This window comes from Silene latifolia, chromosome X (genome assembly GCF_048544455.1).
Source record: "Silene latifolia isolate original U9 population chromosome X, ASM4854445v1, whole genome shotgun sequence".
NCBI lineage: Eukaryota > Viridiplantae > Streptophyta > Magnoliopsida > Caryophyllales > Caryophyllaceae > Silene > Silene latifolia.
Window position 1 is genome coordinate 251698761 of NC_133537.1, and position 27025 is coordinate 251725785.

The window sequence follows — 27025 nt, forward strand, 5'->3', positions numbered from 1 at the left end:
GGCGGCTTTCCTTCGGGACGCCCGGATTCTGTCTGGATGGGCTTCAGAATTCTCGCCTAAAGACGGGCGGATTGCAAAGAAAGACGGACGGATTTGAAAATACGGACGGGCGTCTTTCAAAGAAGACGGGCGATTCCTTTCCAGGGATTTTTCTTGTTTTCCTCACCAAAAAGACGGGCGTCTTCTCTTGCAGGACGGGCGTCTTTATGAAGACGGGCGGATTCTATTGCAGGACGCCCGAATTCGTTAACAGTCACAAAATTTCAAAAATTCAGCTCAGAAGGACGGGCGTCTTCTGCCCAATATGCCCGGATAGCCTGAAGACGGGCGGATTCTCTTGAAAGCTCTCGGATTCTACCCCTTTTACCCGGATTCAGTTCCATCCGTGTACCTTGCATATCCCTTGTCATTTTTCATTCTTCAAAATCTCGTGTTCTTCATTGTGGGGGCACTACTAAGGCATGAATAGCCTAGGCAATTGTTATCCCCACACTAAGCTAAAGCACTACGCATCAATTGAAATCATTAGTCCCTCCCTCACTTCTCTCAAACATGATAATTATCTTGATCAAGGCATAAAAATCCAAAAAATGCAAATTAAGAATTAAAATACGAGTTAGGGAGTTAGAATTTTTTACAAATGGTGGTTTAGGGAGGACTCCACCAAAATCTCATTCTTGATGAGATGTCAAGGGGGCATGTCCAAGGTGTTGTTGATGTTGCTCAACACCTTGTAAAAGTAATCAAAAGATTGTTCATTGTCGTGATAAAGTTCTTCAATAGATCTTTGCCCTTGTTGTCGGTCTTGATCGATAGCATTAACAATGTAGGGATTGAAAATCCCTTCAAACTCATCGTCCCAAAGACACCAAACTTCATCTACTTGATCACTAAAGATCTCTTGAGTTGATAGAGACAACTCTCCCATTATCTTGTTTTGGCCAATGAGGCCATCTTCTTCATTGCTTGACTTTGGTGAGCTTTGCAAGCTCTCTTTGTTATAATTCACTTGCTCTTTGAATGGAGCATCTTCAATTTTCTTCTTCCATAGGAGTTCCGACTTCTTCCTATCATCCTTCCGGCTATAATGATCGATCATAAAACATGGTTCATGTAAACGGGGAGCTCTCATAGTCTTGTCAATATTGAAAGTTATACTCTCATCTCCCACTTCTAGAGTGAGCTCTCCATGTTTCACATCAATCACCGCACCCGCGGTGTGTAAGAAAGGTCTTCCTAGAATGATTGGAATGTTGGAATCTTCTTCCATATCAACAATGACAAAGTCCACCGGGATGAAAAATTTCCCAATTAAATGACGGAACATCTTCCCATATCCCTAATGGTGTCTTCGTCAATCTATCGGCCATTTGGAGTGTGATATTGGTGCATTTAAGCTCTCCCATCCCCAACCTTTTACTCACCGAGTACGGCATAACATTCACACTAGCCCCTAGATCACATAAGGCTTTGTTGATCGTGGTGTCGCCAATGGTACACGGTATTGAGAAGCTTCCCGGATCCTTGAGTTTTGGAGGTGAACTCCCTTGAAGTATTGCACTACTCATCTTAGTGAAGGCGATAGTCTAAAGCTTCCGGATCGACTTCTTCTTTGTGAGGATGTCTTTCATGTATTTCGCATAGGCCGGCACGTGATTGATTAATTCCGTGAAAGGAATTGAGACTTCTAAATTCTTCACAATTTCCATAAACTTTCCAAGTTGGTCATCAAATTTGGGCTTGGCTTGACGACTTGGAAAAGGAAGTCTAATCACAATGGGCTCCTTCTCCTTGACCTTGTCTTCATTTTTCTTTGAAATTTCTTCTTTTGATGATTCTCCATCTTTGGAGTTTTTCACAATTTCTTCCTTATCACTAGCTTCCACAACTTCATCCTCAACTTGCTTCTTCGGTGCTTCATACCTTGTACCACTTCTCAAGTGAATGGCACTAACCGTTTCATGTCTTGGGGGATTACTTTAAGGTGGTAATTGCCCCTTTTGTCTTTGTGAGCTTGAAGATGCTAGTTGAGTCAATTGGGTTTCCAACATTTTGGTGTGAGCTAGAATGTTATTGATGGTGGTTTCCTTTGCTTGACTATCTTTTTGCATTTGAGTGAAAAATTCTTGTTGATTCTTTTGCATTTGGAGGACCGCTTTTTGAACATCAAAACCTTGGTCATTTTGTTGATTGTATGGATTTTGATTTTGGTAACCTTGGTTTTGGTTGTAAAAGGGTCTTTGATTTTGGTTTCTCATGGGAGGTGGGGTGTATGTTGTTTGAGGGTTTTGAACATTTTGGCTTTTGTATGAGAGATTTGGATGGAATTTGGTGTTTTCATTGTAATAGTTGGAATAAGGGGTACCACTCTTGTATGCTTGGAAAGCATTTACTTGTTCATTTGTTCCCCTACATTCACTTGAGTCATGTCCCAAAGTTCCACAATTCTCACATATCCCACTTGGGATTGATGAGGATGGCGTCATGGCATTAACATGATGCTTTGGTGATTTTGAGGCTTCTTCAAGTCTAGCCATAGCTTTTTCAAACTTCAAATTGATGGTATCAATGTGACCACTAAGTTGAGCACCCAATTGAGTAACGGAGTCCACTTCATGCTTTCCTCCTCTAGTAGCCTTACGAGGTCTACTATATTGTGAGTTATGGACCGCCATTTCCTCAATTTTGTTCCAAGTTTGATTGTCATCACCTTCGGTGAACATTCCATTTGATCCCATGTTGAGAATGTTCCTTGAATCTTCATATAGACCGTTCCAAAATTGTTGTACCAAGATCCACTCGCTAAGTCCATGGTGAGGACATGAGCGACAAATTCCTTTGAACCGCTCCCAAGCTTCATACAAAGATTCTTCATCCCTTTGCTTAAAACCCGTAATTTGAGCTCTTAGCATGTTAGTCTTTTCCGGTGGGTAGAATTTTTTGTAGAAAGCTAGAGCCAACTTCTTCCAAGAACCAATTCCGAGAGTAGCCTTATCAAGGCCCTTCAACCATTGTTTCGCGGTGCCAATTAGAGAAAAAGGAAATAAGACCCGTCGAATTTGGTCTTGAGTTACACCGGTTTGAGAAATCGCATCACAATAGTCACAAAAGGTCTCCATATGAGAGTGAGGGTCTTCACTAGGCATCCCCCCAAATTGGCTCCTTTCGACTAATTGGATAAATGCGGATTTAGCAATGAAATTTCCGGTCAAATGTTGTGGTGTGGGAGTACCATTGGGTAGGTTCTTCTCTGTGAGTACGGAATGTGATGAAAACTTAGGCATTGTGGGTTGATTTTGTGTTGTATTTTGTGTTGGGTTCTCCTCACCTTCTCTTGCAAAAGGGTTGATGAACTCAATAGTTGGTTGAATATCTACAACCTCACTAATACCTCTCAAATTTCTCCTAGTAAGTCTTCTATTGGTTGTCAAAGTTCTTTCAATTTCACGATCAAAAGGTAACAAATCACCTTGTGACCTTCTAGACATGCAAAATATCAAACAACTCGAAAACAATTAGAACAAACCTTGAGGAGTTTTACTTCCTCAAGGCAAAGAAAGACACAACTAATAACAATATAATAAAATCTAAATCAAGATAACACCGTCCCCGGCAACGGCGCCATTTTTCGGTCGGGACTACTAAAACTTTTCGGTAACTTGTCGTTAGGAGCACCTAGACCAAAACACAATTTATAGCTTCACAAACAACTCTACAACTAGTAAAGAGGCAAGTAAAGGTCAGATACCAAGGGACGGGAATTGAAATGAGATTTCTATTGAGACTAGTGGTGTCTTAGGGGTGTCAGAATTTGGGTTGATGTAGAAGGTCACTAAACTAAATAGCAATGAAAGTAAACAAGCAAGATGAATTGAAAGGGTTGTAAACAATTGATAAAAAGCACTAGGGTGTCATGGGGTCATAGGGGATTCATGGGAATTGATCATACAAACATGTTCTCAAACTATAAGCAAGCAATTATTGTTGTGATGGATTGGGTTGGGTTATATCTTACAATCCTAGGAAAGTTTGGGTCCCGGAGCCGAATCGATTAGATTGTACAACACCTAAAAGTCGACTTAGTCTTCCCTACTCAACAACATGCATGGTCTAATGAGACTCGAGTTGGTTTATATCTTACAAGTCTCATTGAAAAGGTAGGTGATGGGTAAAAAATGCAAGGATTCATAGGCTCGCATTTCATCAAACATAACATGTGCATGAGTTGAGATCAAAACAAGCAAGCAAATAAACCATGAAAGCATATTAATTTAAGCATGAATCATTCCCCATGTTGGTTTCCCCTAATCACCCATTAACCCTAGCTATGGAACTACTCACTCATTATCATGTTGAACATGCTAGCAAGGTTGTCAATCATACCAACAAAGTGAAACATGATGAACAAATGAAAGTAATTAGGAATAATTAAAAAGGGATTAAGAGAATTATACCTACTAATGATTCCAATAATAAAGCAAAGAATATTAGAAGTACTTGATGCTTGATTGAGAGGTTGTCAATCTCCCAATAATAACCCAAATAATCTTCAATTACCCAAAATAAAGGAAGAACAAAAGAGATATTAAGGAAATAAAACTTGTATTAAAACTTGATTAATTGTTGATTACAAAACTAAAGAGAGATTTGATTGATATTAACTACTCTAAGAATTCATAAGAAGAACCACCTCTTCTAATTAGACTAATGGGGTATTTATAGTGGAAATTAGGTGGATGCATTAGGGTTAACTAAGGGCTTAAATGACGATTAAGTCCCTACTTAGGGAAACGCCGGTATTTTCTGAAGGAAGGGCATCTTTCTTGAAGCTTGAAGAAACGAATTTGCGCTGTCTTGGAATCCGTGCGTCTTAGGCTCGGGATGGCCGGATTCCTGTGTCTCTGCCCGGGCGTCTTTGGGAGAAGACGGGCGTCTTCTGGATGCTGCTGCCCAGGCGTCTTTGGTAGAAGACGCACGGATTGGGGTGCTGGGGACAGGCGTCTTCAAGACAATCCGCACGGATTGCTGCTCAGCCTTGTTTCTTCTTCTTTTCTTCCCTTTTCTTCATAAAATCCTTGGGGATTTCCTTGGGGATGCAAGGATCTTTCCTCATCATTGCCCAACTACTATAATATGTACAAAGACCTTTTAATCTTGTCTCTCCTTGATGCTTGGTCATTGGATTCAATCAATTTAGTCTCATTTTGCCATGAAAATGCAAGGTTTGCACTCCTTTCCTACCAAGGACACAAAACCTCAAAGAATATGCAAAACAAAGAACTAAAGACAATAAATGACCCAAATATGCACTAAAAAGCATGGGAACAAGGCTAATTCGGAGACTAAATATGCTCTAATTATGGTCACATCAAATATACCATAGATAGTGAGTGTGAGACCAAACCCAACCGAGTAGAGTAGTACTTGGGCGAGTTGACCAGTCACTCGACCGAGTGGATGCGTCACTCGACCGAGTGGAGTTGTTCACTCGACCGAGTGGACAGATTTAAGAAATTAGAAAACTTCTGGAAAGTTTCCACTCGATCGAGTAACCTGTCACTAGACCGAGTGGAGTTGCACTCGACCGAGTGCCCTAAGCACTCGACCGAGTGGGCCTGTTTAGCTGAGAAATTCGTGTAAATTTTCTTTTTCTACCTTATCTTTTCATTTCTATCTCGAACCTCGTAACTTTGACATCGATTTATCGTAAAATAATTCAAAGTTTTCATATTGTGATTTGTTGTTTGAATTACACTTACTACTCCAATTTTCTTGATCCGTTTTCTCAAATTTCGACCTTGTACTTGAGTCATCTCCCTCATTTTTGAAATTTGAAACGGTTTTATATATAAACATGTTTATTGAAGTTTTATCAAACAACCACATGACTTTGTTCAATTTCATAGTAATGGTTGATTTTCTATATCATGAGAGTGGTCAAAAATCATATTTTTACGATAAATTTTTTTTTCTTTCCCACCATGGATGAGCTTGGAATCTTGTGCTTTTGAGTCAATAACCGGATTTTTCTTGTTTGTTGTTGGGTAAAATTGAACAAGAAAGGCTTAACGTTTGTTATTAATGTCGGATCCTTACCTTGTAGGCGAAATTTTCAATTTAAAAATCTGACTTACTTTTCATTTTCATGAGTGAAACTTGTTTTAATCGTTTTACAAAGACTATCGTTATCCCTAGTGGTGTGGTACATTGCCTTAAAAACGAATATTTCATCGAAAATTTTAACCTAAAATTTTGAACCAAGTGTGGAATATGAACAATTTTGATTTTACCCGAATATGGTTTAATAATATTGTAACACCCCCATACACCAAGGTGCCTTACCAAGACCACCTAATGCATGGAAGTGCTACCATCTCAGTTACCCGAGGCAATGTATATCAAATTGACCATAAACAAACCCAAAACGGTAAAGTAAAATACAACTGTTCTCAAAACTGTAAACCAACTAAGTGAAACTACCTTAACAAACACAGCGGAAGACTAAAGACTCTGATATGTGATGACTCCATCCCTAGCTATATCCCACGTGTATCCAAGATATACCTGCTAAACAACTGCTCACCACCCCCGAATGGATCACCACAGTTTTTAAAATATTTAAACGGGGTCAGTTACTACATAAACAATATAAGATAAACAACAACAGATACACAATCACAATCTCCAACACCATCACATCACCAATCATCTGACTACACACTAAAGTGTGTAGCCCTACCAGAATATCCATCGCAACAGATATTCCTCACCGCCAGTGGGGGGCCGCAGCCATTCCCACCTAAGCCCCGCTCATCTCCATCGAGCGAATAACCCATGTTCTTTAATGTGCACATCCCCCTTGTGACGGGAACCATAAGGGGCAAATCAAGGGCGTGAAGCCACTCCCACAAGTGACTCCACTCAACCGAGGGCACTCCTCGAGAACCACAGACAATCAACAACAATCAATCACAATATCAATGTAAAACAATGCCAATACCAATTACGATATAATCATCATGTCAATCAACCAAACAACCATCTTATAATCATTTATACAATAACTGAGTAGGAAAACCCTACCTGAGATGAAATCACCGATCAACAATCGCAAGAAGCGGATCAAAAGCATTCTTCCACGAATTCAGCTCCTATCAAACATATAATCATACAATCACCATCTAATAAACACAATACTCCCAAAACCTCAATTTACCCAATTAGGGTTTCAACCAAAATCAACGAAACAACATAAAAACTATCCTAGGATATTACCCACAATACGACGGTCTCAACGGCGTACAGAGAACACAACGATCCGACGACTCTAGCCCTTAGGATTTGATAGCAATGAGAGAGAGAACCAACGTAACTTTGTTTTATCTTTGTAAAGTTTAGAAAAGTGTAAAAATGAAAAGAAACTGAAGGATTAAGTTTATATATATTCCTCATGTTGCTATCAAAACCCGTTAAAAACAACCCGTAAAACTAACTTACTCGATCGAGTAAGTAACTTACTCGATCGAGTGACCCTTACTCGATCGAGTCCCCAACTTACTCGATCGAGTACCCTCCAGCAGAACACTATTTCGTAAACCAAACATACTTACTCGACATAGTAAACCCTACTCGATAGAGTACCCAAAAACATAGAAAACCGTAGTATTACAAATATTGTAAAACTGTAATATTATTTTGGAATTTTGCTATAAAATGGTGTGAATCAAAATTTTCTGTGTTGAAGGTTGCCAAATTTCCCAAAAATGTTGTGAAAAGTATGCATAAGCTTTGATTTTATGCTCGTGACGTACCTCATTTATTCTTTATTATTCTAATCTTCGATTACAACATTTTGTGAAGTTGTGCATAAGAAGTTTTTCCACCTTAGAATATTATTTTCGAAAAAGAATGATATACCTACCCGGATTTTCGACTTTTCTAAGTTATGTTTTGGGCAAATCGAATAGTAATGCTTTGAACTTGGCCTATAATGACATGCACCATTCTATGACGGGTTATTTCGTATTAAAGTTTTCGAGAAATTTGAGACAAATGACCCTTATGTTAAAGTTTTAATATAGCAATTGCATTTTGAGTCAAGTTTGAGTAAAATTTCATTAGAGTTGAGTTTTAAAATTACATCATTTTACAAAGTTTATCATATTTCAAGTGTGTTATTAGGGCAATTCCTTTTTAGTGTTGACCATTGATTTCCTGTCCCCTTCATGTTATTTGATTTGTTATCTTTTCCATATCCGTTCAGGCTTGTTTTAATTTCCCATCATCCTTATCTGTTGAGTTAACCCGGGATATCCGGGCATAGAGTTGTGTGTGAACCCAAAAGAGTGATTTATCACCCTAGCCTTAGGCATACGTTTTCGAGAAGATGAGTGATTTTGGATATAGTCATCAAGTTTGATAATTTGGGAACACTAGGATGGTAGTTGGCCAATGTAGTGCTTTGAGTGTAGTGAATTAATCACGAGAGATAACTTATAAATGATTAGTGAAATACAATCAGAAATCGGACACTTAGCAATTGTGTGGACTCATAGATAACGACCACCATTTAAGGACATGTGAGGATGACCTTTTGAGCGCAACTCCGATGTTTTGGTTAGCATGTGGTTGGGTTAGAGCTTTTGGAATGATGAGGGAATAATTGATGAACTAGGGGTAAGAGAGAGCGATGACATGAGCTGATAAAAGTTGTGGAGAACGTGAGATAGGACTTGAGGAATGGTGTAAATTTGGGATAGATGGTGATAAGACTTAGTAATCCGGAATACGAAAGAGAGAATACTAGAGCGAGAGGTGAGTTGGAGATTTTGCAAGTGGTGACCCGACATTCAATGAAGAGTTTGTTTTAAGTTCGAGCAAATCCATGTGAGGTGACCTGTTGTGGATTATGGATGAGTTGAGTTCTAATAATTCGGATCTATGCAATTGTGGATTTAATACAGACAAGTTTGGTTTGTGGACATGAGATTAAGAGTGTGGCATGTGATGCTTGAGGGTTAAATCTTATAATGAGGTATTTTATCATTTTTGATATGTAAATTGACCATTAATCTAAGTACATAGGAATGATGTGTGAGAGTGGTGGTGTCGGACCCCGACCCTGAGAGTGGTAGTATTGGCTCGGCCAAAACTTCGTCGTCAAAAGCTACCAACCAAAACAATATTTATAACTCTACAAACTACTCTTAGCAAAGAGGTAAGTAAAGGTCGGATCCCAAGGGACGGGTATTGATGTAGGATTTTCAATTGTAAGTGGTCGTGTCTTTGGGTGTCACAATTTGGGGTTGAGGTAGGAGATCAACTAAAACTAATCAACAATGAAAATAAATGCAAGGTAAATAAGATGGAGATGTAAACAATTGATTAAAAGCACTAGGGTGTCATGGGTTCATAGGGGATTCATGGGAGTTGATCATACAAACATATTCTCAAATATTGTTGTGATGGGATCGAATTGGTGTATAAACTTACAATCCCTAGGAAGGTTTCGGTGCCGGAGCCGAATCGATTAGATTGTACAACACCTACAAGTCGACTTAATCCTTCCTATCCAACTATATGCATGTCTAATGAGGCTCTAGTTGGTGTATAAGCTTACAAGCCTCATTGAAAAGATAGGTGATGGATCAAAAAAATGCAAGGATTCATAGGCTCGCATTTCATCAAACATAACATGTGCATAAGTTGAAATCATAACAAGCAAGCAAATAAATTATGAAAACATATTAGATTAAGCGTGAATCATTCCCCATGTTGATTTCCCCTAATTCCCTATTAACCCTAGCTAAGGAAACTACTCACTCATTATCAAGTTTAACATGCTAACAAGGTTGTCAATCATATTTACAAGGCAAAACATGATGAACAAGTAAGAAATATTAACAATAATTAAAACAAGGATTAAGAGAATTATACATATGGGGATTCCAAAATAATAATGCAAAGAATAATAGAAGTACTTGATGATTGATGGAAGGTTGTCAATCTCCCAATAAAACCCAAATAATCTTCTAATTATCCAAAATAAATGAAGAACAATCGAGAAATTAAGAAGATATTAAGATGTGATTAATATTGATGAATTATATTACAACAAATTTGAGAGTATTAAGAATTAATTAAGATGGATTAAATATTGATTAAGAGATGATTAATAGATGATGCTAATTTAGGTAGTACAATGGGGTATTTATACTAAAGATTAGGTACATAAATTAGGGTTACTAAGGGCTTAAATGACTATTAAGACCCTTAAGAAAAGTTGAGGAAATGCTCCTCTCGGAGGAAATGAGCATATCCATCTTGCTAGTCCCGCATCAATATGCTCATCCCGCGCGTCTTGAGCTGTGGCACGGTTGGTTCTGACTTGTGATCCGAGCGGATCATGGAGGAGACGCTCGTCTTGTGCTGCTGGGAGACGCTCGTCCTGGGCACAAGACGCCCGGATTGTGGTGTTGGGAGACGCCCGGATTGGTGGCAATCCGCTCGGATTCTGGAAAAGATAGCTTCTCTTCTTTTTACTCCTTAACAATCCGCAAGGATTGTGTTGAGGATGCAAGGATCCTTTCATCATTTCCCAATTCACTTTATTATCTATCTACTTAGGCCTTCTAGTAATGTCTTGTCTTTGATGCTTGGTCATTAGCTGCAATCAATTTAGCTCCATTTCGCCATGTAAATGCAAGGTTAGCACTCCTTTCCTACCAAAGGGGACAAAACCTCAAAGAATATGCAAAATGGGAAACTAAAGATAGTAAATGACCCAATTATGCACTATAGAGCATGGAAACGAGGGTAATTCAGGGACTAAATATGCTCAAATATGAGTCACATCAAACATCCCCAAACCAAACCTTTCCTCATCCCGAGTAAAGAGGTGACAAAAACTAGGACCCTTATTTAAACTAACCTACTAATATAGCCGATGTGAGATAATTAGCGGGTCTCACTCTGCCCCTTCAACTCACAACAAGACAACCATGAGGTAGGATGCCTTCTTGCAAGGCAAGGTGGGGCTTGCCAAAATGGCGATACATCCAAGCATTAAGCACACAAAAACAAGAAATGGATGTATCTACAAAAATGAATAGCCACTTTCCTCATCTAAGTGGCGGAAATTATCTACAAGGGAAGCGATCTAAGGGTACACACTCCATTATAGATACAATTTCTTCAAGCTACTAAGCCTAAGAGGATACCAATAAATCACCTCCAAGTTGTGTCAAGCTAGGGTACCTTTGTCCTCAATCGTTAAATGCTTTCGTCAAGAGTAGACTCCCTATGGTGTTAGAAACACTGGAGGATCGCGGAATTTCCCTTCTTGCCTAGACAAGAAGAAGGGTCGTCCCCTCTCTACCATGCACAAAAATGGATTTGATGGATAAAAGGGATCATTTGTATTTTGATTTTCGTATGGTAGTTTGCTTTTTGATTTGTCCCCCTCCCCCCCCCCCCCCAATTTCTTGTGGCATTTGACATTTTTTAGAACAATTTCTTTTTGCCATTTCTTTGATGTTTGGCTCTTCAATGCTTGACAATTTCAACTTTTTGCATTTTCTTTTTGAATATTTTCAAAGTCACCCCATTTGTAGCGAGGGTGCTTATATTTGAAGCATAGGAGTTCTTATTTTTGTACTCCTCTTTTCTTTGATGCAAATTGCAAATTTTTTCTTTTCTTTTCATTTCTTGAACTCAAATTTGAACAATTTTTGTGCCCATTCCCTTTTGTTGACAAAAATGTGGTAGAATATGGAAGATGGTTGCATGGCTTCAAGGGTCACCTTGGAATAAACGGTAGCCAAGGAGTTATCACACCGCAAGGTACTCTTGACTAAGCCTTAATCCATGGGTCAAAGGATACTATCATGACACATCCTAGGGTGTTTTACAAGCATTCTAATGAGCAAAATCTCAAGAAGAAAAAGTATCTACAAGGGCCTATATACACTTGTCAAGTTTCCCAAATAGATGCTTTCACAAAATTTTTCCTATAATGCAACTATATGCCATGATGCAACTATTATTTATACAACCTAATGCATATGCTTCTACCAACTAGTATGCCATATAAGCTAAATGCAATCCTATAATCACATTGTTTCATACCGCATCAATCAAAAGCCACAGAGTCATTAACATAAAGAGGAAAAAGGAGATTGGAAAGATCATACCATGCGGTCTTCATGATCCTCATGTCTCGGATGTGGCATAGTCGATCAATGTGAAGAAGGATAGACAAACAAACAAACAAACAAACAAGTATATACAATATATATAATACTACACTATAAAGGAATGAACATGTTTTTGGTTTTTCAATTTTTCAAATTTTTATTGGTTTTTGTTTATGAAATAAAGAGACATGTTTTTGTATTTTCAAAATTTTTCAATTTTTATCATTTTTTTTATTTTTAGTCAAGTTATAATTCATCATCCTCACACTAGTATGGGCATTGTCCTCAATGGCCAATATGATAAAGAATTATGCAAGCTATATGAGAATGCATGATTTCTACACTAAATGCAAACTATATGATATATAAACAAGTGAATGCATTCTAAACTATACTATATGATGCATGAATTTTTGTTTGGTTGGAGAGCATAATTTGAATTAACTCCCAATACGTGTGCTTAAACTTCCTCAAACCAAATACTCCCTCCGACCCAGACGAAAGGTAACATGGTGAAAAATGGGTTATTTAAGAAAAGGGGTAAAAAGGAGGGGCAAAGATGGAAAGATTGGTGAGTGGGCCACATGAGTAGTGGGTATTATTAAATGGGTTTAGGTGAGTTAAATAAGGAGTTAGTGGGTGGGCCACATGATGGTATTTGTGTAAATATGAGGAGGGTATAAGGATTATATTGTCCAAAAATATGCCATTTATAGTATGTTACCTTTGGTATGGTTCGTCCATTTTAGGTAACTGTTACCTTTGGTCTGGGTCGGAGGGAGTAAGACACTATTGCTAGTGTAAAAATTTGGGGGAGTTCATGCACAAAATGCTATGCATGAAACTGAACTTGTCATTTTGGATTTTTCATGGTGGGAACAATTAATTTAACATCACCCAAATGTTGCCTAGGTGGAATAATAGTCCTTCTTTTTACGAGGACACCCAAGAATGAAACAATCAATTACAAAACAAGTTAACAAAGCATGAAATTCTTGTCATGAAAAATAAATGAGGGGGATAAGAAAGACTTCACTTTGGCCTTGGTGGGTGCCTCACGCCCGCTCCACCTAGCTCATGAAGATTTTTAATCATCATCCCCTCCAAAACTATTATCTCCTTGCACTTCATCACTCTCATAAAAGTCCATGAACTCGTCCCCTTCACTATTGACCTCCACCGTATCACTACCACTTGACCCTCCTTCATCTCCGACTCCATGTGTTCCACCATGGGCATTCTCCGAGTTTGGAAAAACTAAGTCCATTTGTGCCCAAGAGGGAAGCATTCCCTCTTCACTTATGTGCCCTTAGCGGGCCAATTGGTGGAATTGTGGGTAGAGAGCGAAGTAGTTGTCCACCCTTGCTTCATATTGTGCTTTGTGCATGGCTTGAAGTATACCCGTGACGAATTCGTTTCTCGGGAGAATAAAAGGATTAGGATGGTTGTATGGTTGGTACGGAAATGGGTAGGGCGGGATAACAACTTTATCATTGTCATTCTTTTGGTGTTCTTGTTGTTGAGGTTGTGTTGGAGGTGGGGCTTGATTTGCTTGATTGGCATGATTTGCATTTGTTGGAATGAGGTAGGATGGTATTTGGGAGAGGGGTCCTCGTCGAGGTGAAATCCTTGCTAATCCTTCCATTGGGAGATAGATGGGGGTGCTCCCCTTGGTGATCCATTTAATCCTTTTATCATGGCCCTTAAGAGCCATCCAATGGTGTTGCCGAAGAATTAACATTTCATTGATCCTTCTGTTGCTCGGAAGAGGTGTGTATTCATTGTTTTTGTTGAAGTTGGGGTTAAAGAACTTTGCAAGCTTTGTGATTAGCCCTCCATTGACAATGTGGATCATACCATCATCGTCTCCATTCCGGAACTTAGCCCATCTCTCAAGAAGAACTAGGGGAGCGTTGAAGTGGTAACCGCTCCGCCCTTGTATTTTGAGGTAAGACTCCATGAATACAAGATCAAGCTCATTCACTATTGCGGGATCTCGACGGGCAAAGAGAGTAGCCGGCTATAAATCAGTAGGTAAGCCGAATGATAGGGTTTTGAATGTGAAAAGCCAAGTATTCTTTAATGAGAGAAAAATCCCGACCCGTTATGGCTCTCCAAAGGGGTGCTATGCTATACTTTCGTGGCTTTGATGTTCGGGTAGCCGATACATCAAGACCTAGTACACTAGCGAATTCAACAAGAGTCATCATCCGGGTCGTGCTTTCTAATCTAAACTCCACACAAATGGTTTTGTTCAAGGTAGTGATCTTTAGGAAGCTCAAGAACTCAAGAACCAAGGACCGATAGGTGTGCTCATGCATGTGAAATAGGGTTGAGAGACCAAACAAATCAAAGAGCGCCTCGATTTGGTGATAGATTCCAAGTTTCCTCAAAGTCTCATGGCACATAAATTTAGTGGGAAGGATATTCTTACCAAGAAGACGATGGAAAACAAGCCTTTGGACATCATTGACGAATTTTATGTTGGAAAATTCATCAAGTCTTGAGAGATCAACTACTTCTTCATGTTCTCTCCTCAAAGTATTTAGGTGAGATGTGGAGGAGCTTCCAATTACCCTTGGTCTTCTTCTTTCCCTATGCAAGGACCCTCTTGACCTCATCTTGAAGGTAGATCTAGAATTTGACTTGTTGAAGATGAAGATTCTTTGTGATTGAGATCTTTTTGAAACCCTAGGTTTTGAGGGTTTTTTAATTTAGAAAGGTGAATGAGTGCTTTAGATGTGATTTAAGTCATATGGGAGGGGGTTTTATGTTTTATAGAGGAAGGAAGGGTGAGGTTTTATGAAATGTGTGGTGGGAAGGATTTTTATATTTGTCGAAAAATGAGGGAGCAAAACACGCTAGGGAGACACGCGGCCCGTGCTCAAGACGAGCGGATCTTCGCTTTAAGAGATGAACGGATCGAGCTCAGGACGCTCGGATCCATAGACAGTGCAATCTGGAATTTCCACTTCGTGCTGAGATGCACGGATTTCTCATGAGACGGGCGGATTTTTGTTGTAGGAGATGAGCAGATTCTTCAGGAGACGCTCAGATCCATAAACAACAAGGAGTGATAATATTTGCTAGCAGTAAGGACGCGCGGCTTTCCAATGAGACGAGCGGATCTATTGGAGACAACCATTTTGTGCATAATCCGCTCGGATTGTAAAACAGTCCCAATTTTTCAACTCCAGAAATTTCAAGACGAGCGTCTTAGTGTCTAGACGCTCGGATTATACCCAAGGGATGCGCGGATTTCCTCTGAAGACGCCCGGATTGCCTGCATTTCCCATGGGCTCAGGTCTGCCCGTGGGGGTCTCCTCCTTTTTTATCTTCTTTCCCTCGTTCCGTTCATTGAGAGTTCTTCCCCACACTTGAATTCCTAATTCTTTCATTCATTGAAAGGGTTAGTAACCCTCCCTCACCAACTCTCATGTCAAAGAAAATCATGCTTTTATTGAAATTAAAAGGAGATGCAACAAGATTAAAAATACAAGTAAGAGGAGTTAGTATATTTACAAGTGGTAGTTTGGAGAGGACTCCACCAAACTCTCTCTTTGATGGTCTTCTCATAGTGGGAGAGGCTCGAGGCGGATGACCTCGACTTCTCCAATGAATGCTTCTTCATAATATGGTTTCAACCTTTGACCGTTGACTTTGAATTTGTTTCCATCTTCCGACTTTATCTCAAAGTCTCCATATTTTTCTACCTCGGTGATCACATAGGGACCCATCCATTTAGAATTCAACTTCTCGGGAAAGAGTCGATATCGGGAGTTAAATAGAAGGACTTTGTCTCCCTTATGCAAGAGCTTTTGCTTGATTCTTTTGTCATGAAGCAACTTTGTCCTTTCTTTGTAGATCTTAACATTTTCATAGGATTGTAGTCGGAATTCTCCAACACTTGCATTTTCATTATCCTCTTTTGACCACTTAACTTGAGATCAAGGTTGAGAGCTTTGATCGCCCAAAAGGCTTTAGTGGAAACCAACTCCATTGGTCCCTTGAACTTCGGTTGAGGCACGCATCTCGAGGTAACACCGTCTTTATGTATCGCCTTTTTGAGTGACACCGTCTTCAAGGAACTCCGGAATAAATAAATTACATAACAAATTACATAATTTCCTATTATACATTAGTAATTAAAATAAAATAAATCTATTAAATTACAAAACGGTGATACGAGATCACAATAAATTACAACCGAATCGATATTCCCATACATTTCGGGTAATATCAATTAAAAACTAAGGCCATACTAAGTAAAAATTACATAATTCAAAAATTACATAAAATAAAATTATGACAATCATAAATAAAATGCAGCATTATATATGTATGAACATGCCCAATTTTATGCTAAATCGCCTTTAAGGAGCCAATATCGTATATTAATCGGTTTTTACGGATTTGCGTGATTCAACGTTTTAAAATCACAATAAATTACATAAATTCATATTTATGCACAAGTTAATTACCCTAACCTCTTAGGACTCAAAATTAGTCTCCACTAACTATTTGACTATAATTAACTCATATTTCTTAAAATTGTTCATTAATGGACCTAAAATTACAATAAAAATGCTACAAACTTCAAATAAATCACAAAAATTTCAAATAAATTTGAAATTTGAAATTTAAACTCATGAACATTCTGGAAAAATACCATGACACTCATAATGTTCAAAAACTTAGGTTAAAATTTCGTAACATTATCGGAAAAACAATGTTGCGGTTTATCGGATTTAACAATAAAAATCATAAAAAACATGAGAAAAATTATATTCACCAAATTTTCAATTTTAGATCTGAAAAAGATAATAAAATGCAACATATAATGTTTTTCCTTAGTCATAGATTATGTTTTATTAATTTTTCACTAATAATGTCACTATTTATGCTATTTTTCTTCAAAAACCCATAAATCATGCAAAAAGACTTCACTATAGCCTATTATTTTACACATATCTTGTAAAATTGCATGTGACAACATACTAAATTTCTATGACCAGATTCGAAATTTATCTCATATTAACCTATTATTCACCTAAATCCGAATTTAATAATGAAAAATCCATTTTTCGAGCATAAGAAGTCCAAAAATTATGAAAATTTCCATATCATCTAAAAATAATATATTTGAAAACATTTCCAAAAACCACTGGAAAATTCGAAGTTTAGCTAATTTTCGTCCAAAAATGACATTTTTATCATAAAAATCACATTTTAATGCCAATATTATATAAAATGAACAATAAAATCCATAAATTAAACCAAAATATCTTAAAACATTTTAGGACCAGAAACTTTAACATGCATAATAAATTTCGTGATATTTCATAATAAACACAAATTTATAAGTTTTGTTTGTTAATCATATAACTCGGAAAAACAATAACCGATTTGCATGCAAACAACCTTGTGCTCTGATACCACTTGTTGGAAATCTTTATCTCATTTCTTTACATATTCATATATGTTTCAAATTTATTTAGTCATAAAATAAATTACAAATCTTATGCATGCAAACTAAAAAAAATTAAATGAAGAAATCATATTCTCACCATATAAATTTCGGTCATCATATGGGCACCAACAAGATCTCCTTCTTGTTAGTTCTTGAGCTTTCCAATAATGGATGAACATACAAAATCCCAAAGTAGAGATTCTCCAATTAGTAGCACCCAAGACAAACCCTTAATCCCACAAACTAACATGTACTAGATGTTTATATTGTGGTTTACCTTAAATTTGATTACTAATACTCATATATTACTTTGATAATTTTAGTAATCTTACATGAACAATTTCAATTAAAATCTCATCTTTTTGATGAAGATAAAAGAGAGATAAGAGAGAAAAATACATGAACAACTTGCATGTAATGTGTGAATGAATGATTAAGTGAATTAAGAGAATAAAATTCTCAATTACCCACCCACAAAACCGGTGGCCTCCTCAATTATAGATCATCATTATTTTTCTTTTTGTCTTCACAAGACAAATAGGTGTAAGGCTTTTGCATGGTCAAGTCACTATCAAGTGTCTTTAGACAAAAGAATAAGACAAATGAATAAGACCAAAACCCACCTAATTTCGGTTTACATGTTTGTAATATGGAGTCCATTTTATTTTTGTCAATTGTACAAATGTATGTCATGTGACATGTCTTATGTCATGTTTTAATTTAAAAATGCATATTTAACAAATTAAATATCATTTACAAATTAAATAAATCATATTTAACAAATTGACTAGTAATGTAAAATTACTTTCTCATAAAATGGTCATTTAATTACTAGTTAGTATAATTCACAATATCTTGTAATTATAACTAACCTATCATTCTCATCTCGCGCGTTTCGCAAACACCGATTAATTTTAGTAATATAACTTCTTAAATTACTAAATAAAATCTCATTTAATCACATTATAATAAGATGTCATTTTCTCTCTTATGATAATTTGTTCAATTTTAAGGAATTAATTAATCTGTATCGGTATACAATTAATTAACCTTTTCAATTAAGGGAATCGTCCTTTAGGTGTGACCTCAAGGGATCAACTGATCACCACCGTCGCACGACAGTAATGTCAAACTCTTGCCAGCCAATCATTACCGATATGTGTGGACCAGTTGACTATATATATTATGTATCATCCCTTCCGTATTCTTGTAATGAGATTTAATAATGATATTTAAATCATGTGATCGCACTATTGTTGAGAACACATTTCCCAACAATCTCCCACTTGTCCTCGACAAGTGTGCGTCACCAATTCTCTTGTCCTATTACTATCTCCCACTCAATGCAAGGTGTCTTTCGGTCGTACTTGCAAGTGATCATATCGAGAGTGGTTTCCTCGATCCGGAGAATAATCGATTGACCGGAATTTATCCACCATGGATACCTTCCGAGCGTGGCCACGCATTTCCAGTTCATTACTCCTCGAGTGGCCCTGAGATATTGTTTTAACCCTGACAAGGGGGTGGACAATTCCTATCGCACTTATTCCCTTCGACTAGCCACAGCCATCATAACCCAAAATATGTCCATTTGACCCCATTTACGAAGGTCGTAGTAACACAAATCAAAGTTAATCTGAAACTGTGCCATCTTAGGTGAACAGTCTTTAGTCAAAAGAATCGACTCATTAGAATACTATAGTAGCTCTCGCCACGACCGGCTTTATAAATTTGCGAACTCTATAAGCGGTCCTTTGCCCGACAAAGTGTTCCTAACTTGATCTGCCTATGTGATCGACTAGTCATCTCACATGACTCTATGGCACTTGAACTTGCCATCAATCGCATCACACTCTAGTCACTTCGAGACGTCACCTCATACAAGTGACTATGGGCGAATACTATGTTAATCCGTGTTCACTTTAACGGGGTTCAATGTTGTCTCTACAACCCGTTTGGATGTAACAAAGTATAATAAAAGAGTTTTAAAGTAAAACTCGAACGATAAATGCGATTATCACATATGAATAGTCAATGCCTGATTACTATTTCATGTTCTATAATCTAATTTGATCTTATATGTAGTTGTTCATTTCAATTCAATTGTAATGACATGACTCATCATGTTTAGCCTATGAGAAGGCTTTGGTTAGTAGGTTTTATCAACTTCTTGTACCTTACTTGACCTTACTACATACTTGTTTTCCTTTGTAATGTATACATTTGCATCACAAAATTTTCTGAGTACGTGTCGAGATCCAATCAAGACATAGGCCCTTTAGCCCAAGAATGGCTCCCACTGTTTTCACAGTGTGCGGGACTCATCCTCTTGCACATCTCATGATTGCAAGTGTACTCAATTTCCGTTATAAATATCTCTCATTGTTCTTTATTAACTAGAACGATTCTAGAAAATCTATTTCTTAAATATCATAGCCACAATGGTATCTTAACCATCCTTATGTGTTTTGATTATGGTTTTGCCGGAAACCATGCGCAATCTCAATTGTCAATTGTCACTTGTGTAACACCCTTACACAAAATTGCATCAAAAATACTTTGCTTTACTTCCTTAATGCTTCTGCAAGCACTTAAGGGTAATCTTTATGGCTTACTTGGTAAAGATTACTTAAATTCGATTTTGAAAACAATTCATCATACTCAAAGTATATGAAGTGTTATACATCATTACTCATTTAACGATCCGTGATGAAGCAAATGAAACCAATCAAATATGTTCAATTTAATTGAACTGGTCATGAATCTTATCAACATAAGACTTCTTATTGACGCTAATATCATGTGGATTTATCTTCATAAATCCGTATATTAAAGATGTATTATAATACTCCAAAAGTCATAAATCATTCCCAATGATCAATATGTCATCCATATATCGGACTAATTAAAATTTCCGTAACTCCCACTAAACTCCATGTATAAACACAACTTCTCGACTTATCGAGAAAAGTTTTATCACATGATCAAAATGTTGATTCCAACTCATTGATGTCCTACTTAAGATTCTCTCTTAAGTTTCACATTATCTTAGGATTGGAAGAATCTACTAAACTCAAGACATGTATTGAATACATTCCTTCTTTTGAAGAAGTGGGTTTTAGATTCACATGCTGTATGCGTATCCTCATAATGAAACACAATCCCTAAGAAGATCCAAATATACTTAAGCATTTCAATTAGTGCAAAACCCTTTGCAACCAATATTGCTTTGAAATCTCTCTTTATTAGTGCAAAACAATTTGTCACTAATCAAGCCCTTTTGTTTCGGATTTTCATGGCTCTAAGCCTTGTATTGAGTTGTGACTTAAACACTCTTATGTAAGTCATATGTTCATTACTTTCTAGAAGTAATCAACTTGAATCAAACAATTTCTTTTGTAAGTTATAAGCTCTTTACTTTCTTAAAAGTAGCATGAATTCATCATCTTTAACAAGTGACGAATTTTAACCTCCTAGATTTTGAAGAAACAATGTCTTACACAAAACGTCTCATGAAGCCAAGAAAGACCAGTTTCTTGCGTCATAACATTCTTTGTGGCATTCTTTGTGGCTCTTGAATAATTTCTCCCACTCTGTCTTCTAGAAATAAACTTGTATTTTAGAAAGACAGCTTCACGAGCCGCAAACCCGTCGTACTCGTGATAATTGAAAAGGGAAAAATGAGCATTTATTTCTTGTGAAAACTTACAAAATATTTCGGCAACCCTTACCATTTCATATCTCATATGATTCGATTTAGTGGAAAAATAATCTAGACAAAATGATAAAATCCCCAAAAGGATCAAGTAACTCAAAGTAACTTGATCGAAGTCCAAGCCTTATCGAATAGTGTTTGAATTCTTATCCAATCATACATTATCCCATAATGCGTGTTAAGAGAGATTAATTTGTGATACTATATCACAATTCATTTGGCTTATATCAAAGTCTTCACTTTGATAATCCCATCACGACTAAATCGTGATTCCTTGAACTCTTTGAAATTCTTCAAAGATTTCTCTATTTACCTTATTAAGTGAACATATTAGTGTCAACTTAAATTGTTGGTAAAAGATAATGATCAACCTATTTTGGATCGATGATTTACAACCTCGATCTTCTTTTCAACCAAAAGGCACGAGACATCTTGCTTTGAATACAAGATACGCATATACCATTAACAATCTAATGGTTTCAAGAGTACTCGATAACTCTTTGCGTTCATCATTCCAAAATTTAAGGTTTAATCTTGGGTTACCAATTTGAATCTTACATCATCTACATGATATATCATTCTAGTTTGGTTTAGAATATAATCACTTTGATAATGGGCTAGCCATACATCAAATCGTGGTGTATAGGGTCACAAAAGTGAAAACCTCTTTTGTATCTTAACAAGTTTATATTCTTATTTAGAGTTTATGCACTTAATAGTCATAATTAAGTACAACTTTAAATCCAAAAACTAGATTGAGTACACAATTACTCTATCTCTCGACATTATTGTTGCTAGTCGTCATATTCTAATCATCCCATGTATCAAACATAAAGATGAAAACCACCACCGGTTTCTAATATTGACGAAGTAGTACTAGCAAAATTTTATGTCAATTAAATAAACATTTAAAGAAGAAGGTCCCATTAGATGTCCCACAACTAACTTGTTGATTCTTCAATAATTTGGGGTAGTTTTCTTTCTCGTGTCCAATATTTAAGACAAAGGAAACTTTATCGGTCGGGATTGATAGGTTTAGTATCGTCATTCTCAACAACTTTACCTTTAACATTACCTTGTATCAATTCCATTATAATCTTTACTTCTTGAACCTCGTCTTCATCTTAACGGTTTAAGAGAATGCTCCCACTCATTTCAATGAGTCTTTGCTTTGAGAAGCAAAATTGAATTCATGAAGATTACTCTTCATTTGTTCGTTTTAGTCTTAAAACTTTCATTGAAGTGGTTGCGTTATTTTGGTCAATTACGAATTCTTGACAAAACTAATTACCAAAACAATTTATCGCTTCAAGGTACTTAATTCATTTAAGTACATGAAAAACAATCCATTGTAAGTAGATGTGTTAGTCTAGAATCAAAAACCTGTTTGATAATGAATAACTTTAATTTATATTCTTTGCCAGAGATCCTTAGCAATGGTTAATTTGAGGTCTTTAGAAGAAAATTCAAATTTTGTCTTTAGTTATGATGTTTTAATGGAGTTTTGAATCAAAAATCGAAATGATATCGTATATGAATTGTGGTAAAGAAATAGAACAATATAATAACAAAATAATGGAAAACTTAACATTTATCGTTTTATTAATACTTGTAAAAATTTAATTAAACAAGTTTTAAGGCATTTATCTAGTGACCTCTACCCAACTTAGATAAATGATTCCAAGATCCAAATTCATATTAACTTGGGGCACGGTGTGCAAATGAAATACCTCATGAATATAACTCGGTGGATTAACTCTTTAATCGATTCTACTTTTAGAACTCTTGGTCGATAAAATTACATTAATTTTTATCTTTAGCCCGAAACACATCCGGAAATACGTCGTGAATGCTTTCGTTGAGTTCAACCCAAATTTCGAATAAATGTGTCCATGATCCAAACTCATATCAACTTAGGGCACGGTGTGCCGAAATACGCTTCATTAACATAAATTCGGTGGATAGACATTTATCACCCCACTTCACCAACGTAACAAGGTTTGTCTTACGGTAAAAGTAAAGCGGCTCAACTCCCTAAACCGGTACTTCATGGGTTTCTAATTTTTGGTAAGGCTAAGTCTCAATTGTTTATTTTAGCGAGAGGTCATGTCAATTTATTATCTATCACGTTTTAAGTGAACTAAAGCGGTGAACTACGATAATTATAATTGACACGGTCGATAAACTCGATAAAATGATAATGCATGTTTTAGTTATGGCGATTTAGCGATGCATGCAACATATAAATAAAATGCAAAGCATAATAAATAAATCCTAGTATGGCCTTCCTAAAATAGAAAATCTAATTAACTATTACATATTCGGAAACCAACTCCATTGGTCCCTTGAACTTCGGTTGAGGCACGCATCTCGAGGTAACACCGTCTTTATGTATCGCCTTTTTGAGTGACACCGTCTTCAAGGAACTCCGGAATAAATAAATTACATAACAAATTACATAATTTGCTATTATACATTAGTAATAAAAATAAAATAAATTTATTAAATTACAAAACGGTGATACGAGATCACAATAAATTACAACCGAATCGATATTCCCATACATTTCGAGTAATATCAATTAAAAACTAAGGCCATACTAAGTAAAAATTACATAATTCAAAAATTACATAAAATAAAATTATGACAATCATAAATAAAATGCAGCATTATAATATGTATGAACATGCCCAATTTTATGCTAAATCGCCTTTAAGGAGCCAATATCGTATATTAATCGGTTTTTACGGATTTGCGTGATTCAACCTTTTAAAATCACAATAAATTACATAAATTCATATTTATGCACAAGTTAATTACCCTAACCTCTTAGGACTCAAAATTAGTCTCCACTAACTATTTGACTATAATTAACTCATATTTCTTAAAATTGTTCATTAATGGACCTAAAATTACAATAAAAATGCTACAAACTTCAAATAAATCACAAAAATTTCAAATAAATTTGAAATTTGAAATTTAAACTCATGAACATTCTGGAAAAATACCATGACACTCATAATGTTCAAAAACTTAGGTTAAAATTTCGTAACATTATCGGAAAAACAATGTTGCGGTTTATCGGATTTAACAATAAAAATCATAAAAAACATGAGAAAAATTATATTCACCAACTTTTCAATTTTAGATCTGAAAAAGATAATAAAATGCAACATATAATGTTTTTCCTTAGTCATAGATTATGTTTTATTAATTTTTCACTAATAATGTCACTATTTATGCTATTTTTCTTCAAAAATCCATAAATCATGCAAAAAGACTTAACTATAGCCTATTATTTTACACATATCTTGTAAAATTGCATGTGACAACATACTAAATTTCTATGACCAGATTCGAAATTCATCTCATATTAACCTATTATTCACCTAAATCCGAATTTAATAATAAAAAATCCATTTTTCGAGCATAAGAAGTCCAAAAATTATGAAAATTTCCAGATCATCTAAAAATAATATATTTGAAAACATATCCAAAAACCACTGGAAAATTCGAAGTTTAGCTAATTTTCGTCCAAAAATGACATTTTTATCATAAAAATCACATTTTAATGCCAATATTATATAAAATGAACAATAAAATCCATAAATTAAACCAAAATATCCTAAAACATTTTAGGACCAGAAACTTTAACATGCATAATAAATTTCGTGATATTTCATAATAAACACAAATTTATAAGTTTTGTTTGTTAATCATATAACTCGGAAAAACAATAACCGATTTGCATGCAAACAACCTTGTGCTCTGATACCACTTGTTGGAAATCTTTATCTCATTTCTTTACATATTCATATATGTTTCAAATTTATTTAGTCATAAAATAAATTACAAATCTTATGCATGCAAACTAAAAAAAATTAAATGAAGAAATCATATTCTCACCATATAAATTTCGGTCATCATATGGGCACCAACAAGATCTCCTTCTTGTTAGTTCTTGAGCTTTCCAATAATGGATGAACATACAAAATCCCAAAGTAGAGATTCTCCAATTAGTAGCACCCAAGACAATCCCTTAATCCCACAAACTAACATGTACTAGATGTTTATATTGTGGTTTACCTTAAATTTGATTACTAATACTCATATATTACTTTGATAATTTTAGTAATCTTACATGAACAATTTCAATTAAAATCTCATCTTTTTGATGAAGATAAAAGAGAGAGAAGAGAGAAAAATACATGAACAACTTGCATGTAATGTGTGAATGAATGATTAAGTGAATTAAGAGAATAAAATTCTCAATTATCCACCCACAAAACCGGTGGCCTCCTCAATTATAGACCATCATTATTTTTCTTTTTGTCTTCACAAGACAAATAGGTGTAAGGCTTTTGCATGGTCAAGTCACTATCAAGTGTCTTTAGACAAAAGAATAAGACAAATGAATAAGACCAAAACCCACCTAATTTCGGTTTACATGTTTGTAATATGGAGTCCATTTTATTTTTGTCAATTGTACAAATGTATGTCATGTGACATGTGACATGTCTTATGTCATGTTTTAATTTAAAAATGCATATTTAACAAATTAAATATCATTTACAAATTAAATAAATCATATTTAACAAATTGACTAGTAATGTAAAAGTACTTTCTCATAAAATGGTCATTTAATTACTAGTTAGTATAATTCACAATATCTTGTAATTATAACTAACCTATCATTCTCATCTCGCGCGTTTCGCAAACACCGATTAATTTTAGTAATATAACTTCTTAAATTACTAAATAAAATCTCATTTAATCACATTATAATAAGATGTCATTTTCTCTCTTATGATAATTTGTTCAATTTTAAGGAATTAATTAATCGGTATACAATTAATTAACCTTTTCAATTAAGGGAATCGTCCTTTAGGTGTGACCTCAAGGGATCAACTGATCACCACCGTCGCACGACAGTAATGTCAAACTCTAGCCAGCCAATCATTACCGATATGTGTGGACCAGTTGACTATATATATTATGTATCATCTCTTCCGTATTCTTGTAATGAGATTTAATAATGATATTTAAATCATGTGATCGCACTATTGTCGAGGACACATTTCCCAACACTATGGGAGTCTTATAGGCCGTCCTATAAGCCCAAAGAGTGTCATCAAGCTTCATACTCCAATCCTTACGGGTCTTGTTAACAACCTTTTCAAGAATTTGTTTGATCTCTCTATTTGAAACTTCAACTTGACCGCTTGTTTGAGGATGATATCTCAAGCCAGTTCTATGTTGAACACCATATTTTGCCAAAAGAGAAGTAAGTTTCTATTCATGGAAATGTGTCCCTCCATCACTAATGATTGCTCTAGGGACTCCGAATCATGGGAAGATTATTTTCTTGAGAAGTTTAGTAACCATTTTGGCGTCATCGGTTGGAGTAGCAATTGCCTCTACTCACTTTGATACATAATCAACGGCTACAAGAATGTACTTGTTTCTTTGAGATGATACAAATGGTCATTGGTAGTCAATTCCCTATACATCAAAAATTTCTACCTCCAATATTCTTCGTTGTGGCATCTCATTTCTCCAAGAAATGTTCCCGGTTCTTTGGCATGGATCACAATGGATAATAAACTCTCTAGCATCTTCAAACATGGTAGGCCAAAAGAAGCCCGA

At 35.9% G+C, this 27025-nt stretch overlaps 1 non-coding gene across 1 annotated transcript; it reads left to right on the forward strand.

The window, feature by feature from the left end:
• The first annotated feature begins 2805 nt into the window (after positions 1-2805).
• Positions 2806-2912, forward strand: LOC141624070 (small nucleolar RNA R71). Its single transcript, XR_012533881.1, has one exon. It is a non-coding gene; the product is annotated as a small nucleolar RNA R71 (small nucleolar RNA).
• The last annotated feature ends 24113 nt before the right edge of the window (positions 2913-27025 follow it).